The sequence below is a fragment of the Plodia interpunctella genome, chromosome 6 (assembly GCF_027563975.2).
Source record: "Plodia interpunctella isolate USDA-ARS_2022_Savannah chromosome 6, ilPloInte3.2, whole genome shotgun sequence".
Taxonomy (NCBI): Eukaryota; Metazoa; Arthropoda; class Insecta; order Lepidoptera; family Pyralidae; genus Plodia; species Plodia interpunctella.
The window spans coordinates 4,279,067-4,289,096 of NC_071299.1; the positions used below are offsets into that span (position 1 = coordinate 4,279,067).

At 33.2% G+C, this 10,030-nt stretch overlaps 1 protein-coding gene across 3 annotated transcripts in view; it reads right to left on the bottom strand.

Moving 5' to 3' along the window:
* Positions 1-9,802, bottom strand: part of LOC128670762 (very long chain fatty acid elongase AAEL008004-like) — a 127,457-nt gene extending 117,655 nt beyond the window's left edge. The window contains exons 1-2 of one of the 3 annotated variants that reach the window (XR_008404793.1): positions 9,495-9,790; positions 8,193-8,275 (exon numbers count right to left, since the gene is read on the bottom strand). The gene's annotated coding sequence lies outside the window, so the exon portion shown is untranslated. Of the gene's footprint in view, positions 1-6,480; positions 6,664-8,192; positions 8,276-9,494 lie in introns of those variants that run through there. The other 2 variants (XM_053746735.1, XM_053746736.2) reach the window with 2 other exon arrangements.
* Between the last annotated feature and the right edge of the window lie 228 nt (positions 9,803-10,030).

Below are 10,030 nucleotides of genomic sequence, written 5' to 3' on the forward strand. Positions count from 1 at the left end.
TTAAAAAAATATACATAAGTATTTCTCATGCAAAATATTATAAAGACAGTATGCCTTTTACTATATACTTATATTCAATATACTTTTTGTAACAAAAACATACACGAGTTTTATATGTTCATTGTCACGACAGGATCGACGTCCGTGATATTTAAATATATATCTTTATACTCGAAATGTATACTTACATAAGACTCAAAGTTTAGTGCGTATATTATAATATTAATCACGATTACTTTACGTGAACTTCCACTTTTTGTTTGGATATAAATGGCAGAGGTGTTATACGTAATGACAACGTTCGCAAAAACTTCTATTACATGTTCATAAGGTCCAAATTCGATTAAGAATTGTGATTTTGTAGGTTGTGAAAAAATAAAACCGCGTCAATAAGTTTATAGTTCGCGTGTCAGAAGTCCGTCATTTGTAGCTTGTATTTATGATAAGAGGAAGGGTAATGACCCACGGCCATGGTAGCTTTCGGACTAGTTCTCACTAACAAAATCTAAATGAAAAGCTTTCTGTCTTTATTTTTTTACAAATTATCATTTACATTTATAATTTTTCTACATAACTTTTTCACACATTGGTATTTTCGATATTACTATTCATAGTGTGAATATGTTAACAACTTCTTATATTTAGAAGCCTAGATACAGCAGATAGCAACAAGTTCCGTACATGTGGAACTTGTTGCTATCTACTGTATCTAGACTTCTAAATATAAGAAGTTGTTAACATATTCACTCTATGAAGGTTCACTATATGGATCGATAACAAATACTGTTATATAAATAATATTATGGAAGTAGTAAATGACTCATATATCAATTTGATAAAATACTATATAAGAAATACATAACATCGGTTTTGTGGATGTTTGTTAAGACACAAGGAACAAAAAGTGTTTACCGACCGACGCGGAATAGGGAAATAGAATCGTAGACGTAGCTCACGTTGCCGATCTTGCAACGTACGGCGTCGTATATAATACGATTATTTCACACACAAAAATATGTGAACCTAAGTGTGGGCACAATGGCGGAAGCGCGAGCGCGTTAACACATTGCGGCATCGTCCTTAAAAACTAACCGTTGGCAGATTTCGCATACTGAATGGCTGATTAAGAGGAGTTTTCGTCAGTTACGTCACGGATCGAGGCAGAGTGAAAGGGTGGGGGGGTGGTGGGGGCCGGCGGCGCCCGACCAGCAACCTGTTCCCCCGAATACCACCTGAGACCCAATATATTCACCGCCTGACCGACCTTACACATTTACACCGGCTAATTTACCTGTTACCTACTTCAATTTAGTCCTACTGAGTTATTGCTGTATTTGAATTTGTAGCACCACTTCTTCTCTGCAGCTTTGCACTTTGGACAGTGGCAATTTTTATTTTAAGTACCTACTGACGTCAATACGAGATCAAACTCTTAATGTTCTTTAAGGAAAATAAAGCAATCAGATTTTTTATAACCAGTTTTTGCAAAGTTTTTTGTGAATTTATGAACAAGTCACTTATCAGATAACACGAGGTATCAATATCAGAACCTACTAAGAATTGGGTCGGTTTGGGAGCGGTATGACTAGAAAGTGAAATCATCGATCTTATAGTCTTTACTATAGGCTACGAAGGCTACCATGTTGACACGTATGTATTAAAAACTCACGTCGGAGCCTGCTTTCAACGTATTGTCACGTTCCTTGAATAACTATCGCATAGCAAGGCAGCAACATGTCAGCATTGAGCCGTTGACCGCTCAGTTTAAAGTTATAAGTTAGGTTTTTAACAATAAATATAATGGAAAACCAGAAAATTATACTACACCATGTAAGTAGAGTAGGTCACCATGTCGCGTGTATGTGTCTGTATGAACTAAACATTTATTATGGTTTTACCCAAGCGAAGCCAGGACGGACAGCTAGTTAAAAAATAATCAAGCTTTTTCATGTCGCATCGTAGTTTTTCCTAGTAACTACAAATGATCACTGTATCATCCCTCCGGAACGATTGGACGAAAAAGTCAAAGGTGTGAATATCGACAAAGATACAAATGCAACAAGAGTGAAAAGCAGCTAAATGCCTAAGTATATACATTTACCCTGTCATATTAAAATAATCATTAACGCGATGTAAATAAAGAACAACTGCACAAAAATCAATAAGGAAACAACGTGGACACGGACACAGAACCAGCAAATATCGATTCTTGTGTAGTTCTCATTAAGGCAAATAAAACAAGGATACGAGCAAACGAGTCAATGATGATAATAATAGACTACACGTAAATAATAACTCGAATTTAAACAACAAGGTTATACCATTTAAACAGTGATTACTACATAAAGTTGTAGAAGTCAACGACAGAAATCGAATCATTGATCCAAATATTTCATGCTTAATTGTAATTTCTAAATGTAGACATCCCTTTCCCTTTCTAGCACTAGAAGAGAAAGAAGGAGATCCATTCGGTTGCCTAGGCCAAATGATGTCTGAATGAATGTTGAAGAAAAAAATTAGCATCAAATGTTTAATAAGAATTTAGTCAATAAACAAAATAAACATTACCTGTGCACTAGTTTCAATTACATAAGAGCTCCGAATCGAATAACACTGACTACAGTACATCTTTACAACATTCCACCACCATTTGCACCTCGGCAGTTTAGTTGATACGAACGAGATGACTCGCCGCGTGCTGCAAGCGACCTACTCTTGCACAACGCTTTATTGTGAACGGCCTTGACCTGCTCTTCACGGCGAAATTCACTTACACTTACACCTACACTTGAACCTATTTATCCATTTTGCAACTGATACCTTTACATAATACAAGGCACCACAGAACCTAATTATACTAATAATGTGCATATTATTTGTTGCCTTCCATTAAGCAGGCAGTTAGTTGAAATAAATTAGCGTCACATAAAAAGGTATAACTTATTTCTACTTAATACATTTTTCAACTCCATTTCAAATTGTTTACATTTCAAGAATCTGGGATTCTGACTTTAGTTTTTAGTTCTTTAGTAGAATTAGGATGAAACGAAAGTTATCGACGCGGCGAAATCGACTTTAGCATCGATGTTTTGTTATCCCGTATAACAATGTTGTAATATTCAGACATATTTTTTTGGAAATTCACTATCTCCGATATTAATCAATGTAGTCGGAATCAGAAACAACTCAAATACACATTAACTAGACTAATGACAACAGAATATGAACGTACAACTCATTTTGCTAGTGATACGTTTACATAACGCAAGCATTAAGAGCGAATAATGTGCAGGTATTATTTATGCTGTCTTGATTAGCGTCAAACGAAAATAAAATTACAACGATCACAGCTTAAACATGTTTGGCACCGCTATATTTTGAACGATTGATGTTTGAACTTGATCAAGTTTAACAGGTCAAATGATAATTATATAACAAGTTACGCGTTTGTTTGGATAATAACTAATCTGATGGCTAATTATGGTGATATTTTTTAAATCACGTAATAAAATATTTCAGCAGCACGGTTTTTAACCGTTATTGGGAGGTAAGGGAGAAGTCTATCGATGGTAATTTTCGTGGCATTTTGTGAAGCAGTCACAACTTTCACTATAGCAAGCGGGTTTCGGTCCATAGTCCGCAGGCTTTACGTAAGGGTGTTGCGCCAGAGACATGACGCCGCCCGCGTTCAGGCCCTGCGGAACCACTGACCCACTGCCACAGGCGCATACGCACCCACCCCACTACTGGTCGCATCCAGAGAACATTCAAGAATATTTCATTATTACGTGGAAGTATTGAGTCAGTTCTAACTGTATCAGTTAAAACATGGGCTTAAAAGTTAGAGGGAAATTAATGTTTTATAGTGTTGTTTGACAAAGTTGTTAAAAGGTCCCAAAGCTAGCTATTTAATTCTTGATTATTGGTCAAAATCTTGTACAATGTTCGGACGTCAATATTAACCGTAATAGCAGAAGCTGATCTTGCAAAGTTGGGGTACAATTTAGTGAATAGCTAAGAAAGCTTTTAGTCAAATTCAGTGCAATATATAGTAGTTCGGGGAAGTCAATTTTATTTATGCTGTAAACATTTATTTTTGGTATTTATATCTATGACATATATTCGACATCTTGTAGTGAATTAAGTATCAGTATTAATTTAAAGACAACCGAAGTAATAGTGTTGCTACATTGACGCAAATGCAAATATTGCCACTTTTTAATTATTCAGAGAAATATGTTCAAAATACTTTACAATTATTCGGAACAGCAAAGTGTACATAATTTAACGAATCTGTACAATCATATAATAATAACGTTCGACGTAAAAGATTGTAATTTTCAGTAGAAGAAATATTTCTGTTATAATGTCATAATTTGGCTTGACATGCTAAACAACGAAAGTATCACAATGCGAGCATCAACCACGCTTCTAGTGAAGCAGTGAACTGGTTGCACAATGTCATCGATATGCAGCGATGACCAATTGGACACTACGCGAAACCTTCAGCAATCGCTTACATAATAGAAGATGTACAAATTGATGCCTGATTGTCATTGTTTTATATTTAGAGCATGCTTACTATATTTAAGATATCCTTGTAGATTCAACGAATTCGAGCAATATTAAACTCGCTCTGGGCATGAACCCAGGCCATTCTACGCGGAAAAACCTAGATCATACCAGATCTAGCAGACCGCAATTATTCAACTTCGTAAATTACTATATGAGTAAGCAATTCCGATCCTAGCTAAATAGATCTAAGGGGTATGATATCCATAGTTTATAAGAAGAATAAAATATTTATTTTCACTTCCATTTCATTTATAGCGTATGTTAATAAATAACCGGCACGTAACGGCGATCATGAAAACACGATCCTTTCATACAAGAGCATGAAACTTGTATTAACCAAGACTCTTACACTAGTAACTAGTTTTTCGTGCTCTTCTCCCAGTACAGTTTCTGCTAGTATCCACCTAGATTTTCAAGTTTAAATAAAAATTTGATATCATCTGTCTTCGCTCACTTCATCAGGTTAAAGTATTTCAATTCAATTATATGTATTAATATTAACAAGTACTTATTTACTTATTATACAAAAAACGCGTAGTATGGAGATTTGGCTATAAACAAGTGACTGTTAACCTACTACGAGATATTTCATTACCTGCTACTGGTTTGAACCCACTTTGAAGCGAACGATTTTTTGATATAATCGGACGTAACATTATTTCACAAGAGCATAAAGACAAAAGTGAAATATATTGTCTGTTTCAAAACCTACAATAACTGGGTTTTCAAATATTGTTGTTGGATTATTGTAGGAATATTCTGAAGTGAAATTATGTGTGTATGACAAATATCTTACTGAAATAATAAAGCTCAAGAGTTTTTTTTTTGATCGGGTTAATCACTGGACTCTAGTCCTATTTGAAATTTACATTTACACCTGTGTATGATAGCCACATTCACAAGGAAGGACATTTGTAATTCAAAATAAAACGAATAGGTATATTCATTTTTATTCAAAACAAGGGCTCTTCTTCCGCGAGTATTTCCAGGGGTTTGGTCAAAAAAAAAGGTCAAAAAAATAGTAAAATGAAACTGTTGAAAGATAGTTATTGTATGTAACTATGTTTCAACAGTTTCATTTGACTATTTTTTTATTTGTCTGCTTTTCACGAATAAATCAATAAATAAGTAAAAATTACAATCCATATAAAAAATAACATACATCACAACGATAAATGTTATTAAAGAAATTGTCATAAAATTAAGAAGCTCATATCTGGCTCCTTTCATAAAAAGGTAAAACTGATAAATAATCAGTGATCTAGGTATCTATTTGTAAATTGTAGGTATGAATTTGCAATATTATCTAAAATCGGTAGTAGAAGTGTAATCCTTATAAAGACGTGATTTAAACTTCGGATTTGGTTACATGTAGTTATTTAATAAATATTTTTTTTACAATTTTAGCATAGTTAAAAAATTCCGATTAACTTCGCCTCGTTTCCTTGTTGACTCAAAAAATTTAAGTTTTAGATCTATTAGGATGTTTACGTGTGTAGAACAGTCGGTACTGAAGAGGAGAAGATACACTAACTTAATTTTTTAAATGAAATTCCTTTTCTTAAATTAAATAATTATAGCTTAAAGTATTTAAATTAAACCAGACTTTGTCGTGTGGGATATTTACGGCAAAAGATAGCCTATGTGGTTTTCCAATGTCTCATCTATCTTCTTATCAAAAAAACGGTTCGCACGATTAAGGCGTGAAAGAGTGAGGTACCTACTTCCGCATCTTTATTAATAAGAAGAATACCTATTTGTTTATTTTATGACAACGATTACCACGACTGTTTCCAGTTTATTTAACTAAAATACTTATTACAAGTATATACCTAATATACCTATACGAATTTCGTCTAAAAGTCTTTAGGAAAGGAATTAAGTATTAATTGTCTTTATACTTACATATAACTGGCGTTATTTACAAAAACCACGAATGGCCATCAACGAAAGGATCCCTTTCGAAAGGAGCGCGCCTGTATTAGGCACCTTTTGAATGCAAAATAATTGTTTCGACTTTCGCGGTGTGCGCAAGATATGGGCAGCGACTGCGCGGGCGCTTGAATACCGACGGATGGTGACTGACGCTGACGACGCGCCGTCGTCGTCGAGTCGTTGTGGCCTGTCTGCGTCATCAAGACGTCACTTACAATATCCACCTGACACCTAGTGGTCGCAGGACATCAACAAGGTGTCCCGAATTATCACAGGTTTTGTTAATTGTACAAGATCACGGTCATTATGGAAAATTTATCTAATCGTAAATAGACCTAATGCGAAGGTACTGAGTTCGATCGGTAAACTTTTTATTTTTACTGTTATGAAATAATTTATTTCGTATGATTGTGATTTTAGTGATACCAAAATCAAAAATGCCGGCTCCGATATAGGTTTACAAGTAGATTTTTTATGTTTTTAGGGTTCCGTACAAAAAATAAAAAACGCAACCCTTATTATGATCACTCGTGCGTTCTCGTCTGTCCGTTCATCGGTTATCACCTATTTGCCAATAATAAGGGTGATTTTAGGGAATTGAAAAGATTTGCAAACCTAGTATCATATATGAAATAAAGCAGGATATCATAATATAGTTTTTCTATCATTGTAAAATAAGCAGTTTCGATGTAATTCATGAAAAAAGACGAAAACAGACAATTACTTATTTATTCATTCAAAAAATATTTGATGAAAGGCGCTAGTGGTTTTAAATTTACGCGTTGCTGTGTTTCTGTTTAATTCGATAAAATTTGGAAAGATGGCGCTTGTTTGAAAAAATATACAAAATATTTTTTTCATTGCTTGTAGATTACAGAAAAACCTATAAGAATTTTATAAATTGTACGAAACCTTCTCATTATGCGAGTTGAACTCGCACTTGATCGGTTTTAATATTTACTAGCGCTCCTCCCGGCTTCGCTAGGGTAAAAACGTAATAAATTATACACCTAAACCTTCCTCAGAAATCATTCCCATCTATTGGTGAAAACAACATGAAAGTAGTTTTAGAGTTTATCGCGAGCAGACAAGACAGGCGCGGAAGAGAACTTTGATATTATATTATTATAATATGTAAGGATATTTTTATAATATGTAAGGATGATCTGAATAGTTTTTGAGTAGCAGATTACAGAAATACGCATAACTAAAAACCGACCATAAGGTACCTTTACCGGTGGATCATTACATATAGGTATTTTGCTTTGCTAAGGAAATATTATATGGGTCAAAAAGCAATAAACTTTTAAAAATTATATTCCTTCCGAGTTATAGTAAAATATACAAAATCTATAATATATCATCAATAAGTATTAACTATTATTATTTGTCAGCTAGTTCTCTAAATGAATACGGCATTAAGTAACATCTGGCAATAGATGACTGTTGTCTCCTTTACGACGGCGAATAAGAGAATGCAAAATTGCTCCAAAGGTAACAGTAGTGAAGAATAGACGAGAATAAATAAATAGAATTGACTAATTAGATATTAATTAACCATTGTTTGTGATTTGTGACACCATCAACAAAGTGTTTTGCTCATAAAAACGTCTTTAATCAGTTTTAGTGCTAATTAATTATATCATAATTTGCAAAAAGACTTTAATGATTTATTATTGTACCTTAATGTCCTACTCGGCGTCCCGTTGTTCCCAGACACGTCTTGCCGGCTTCTGTTCTTTCAAATATCACCAGCAAATCACACCTGACATAAACACAAAAAAAAAAAATAATTAAAACCTTTTATTAATAGGTAGTATAATTTTGAGTGAACAGAAACAGGACATAATCTAATAGAATTTTTGCATTATTATTTATAACAAGTTTTATATTCTATACAACAATTATTGATTACAGAAAGGGTTTTTTTTTTTAATTCATAATTTCATTTTTATATTGTGAATGTTTGTATTATTTATTTCATTAATAAAAAAATATGTAGTAGATAGGTATATTTATACCTACTCCATAAATTGCAGGAAAAATAAAAACACAAATTTTGAACACATAAATTTTGAGTATGTAAATTTCTTAAATAAAATAAACTGAATACAGTATAACATTGTTGTATAATTGTACAATTGTATATTGTTATAGTTAATGAAATAATAATCAAATTTTGTGTTGGGTGGGTGTAATTAGTCCTGTAGAGTTGTATAAAACCTGACACCAGTGTTAGCAACACACTTGAAAAGCAAGAAGGGTTAAAAATAGTTATTTAGTAATAATGTATTTTATATAAAAATAGCCAAACTGCTTTTACTACATATTAAAAAGATTAAAATTTTGGGTTATACTGTCACCTTAAATGGTACATGCAAATAGTTATCATGTAGTTAGATGTAATGAAAAGATCTTTAATTAAATATCCTGCACTAAAATGTAATTTTTTATTGATCATTATAATATTTCTTAAGATGTTTTTCAATATTTGAGTACATAAGCAAGAAAGCCATGGTGGCTCAGTTGTTTATCAACATTGTGTATTCTTCTGCTAATATTACATGGAAGTATGTGTGAATGATGTTACACCCGCAAATTGTAGCAAAATTACATGACACACAATACAAAAATTTTCAAAGCGGCAGCCAAATGTTAGTTAATGCTATAATTTGCAAAATAGAATACATTGACCTCTTTTAAGATTACATACCAAATTAAAAAGGTAACTTTTATGGTTTCATAAAACATGGTGATATGTACAAATAGGTACCCATCTCAACATGATAATCTCAGTCATATGTAACACAATTGTTCATGAGTTTTAATTATTACCCTACCTACCCTATAGACGTCACTGGTAAACCCAGTTGTTTCTTCATTCAAAGGCGCAAATACTCAGTGTACCCAGATTTCGATATGGGCGTAGCAGACACTTTCATGAGACAATAACGAATTATAAAGAATAGATATCAAATGCTTACCTTCACGTCCGAGGAGAAATGGCATTTCTTGAAATAATTAATGTTAATGTATTTTGTGTACAGTCATTTTTTAAAAGCGTCTCTAAATGGGTGTTACTATTGGCTTGATGACTAATTTAAGGTTATAAAAATAGTAGCTCCGCCTGATTCATACCACTATTAATATTGGGTAAGAGCATAAATTTAAAAACCTAGGTACTAATATTTACTGAAATTATTTACTTAAAAAACTAAATTATTTAATAAAACATAGGAAAACTTTAAAGAAACTCTACCGACCGCTCACAGTGCGAAAAAAAAATTTTTTCAAGATCATGTTTGACTGACAGTGACAGCTGGGCAGTGACAGTGACAGCATACCATAGATTAAATATCGAAGACGATGGACCACTCCTGGATTTAATAAGTACTTTAGTAAGTACAGAGTGCAACACTGTATGGTTGGTATATTAATGTAAAAACGTGACACGTTGGCGATCCAACTTTGACAGTGAGTGGTGAACAATTTGCCAGGCTAGTGATGTATTGTACAGTTT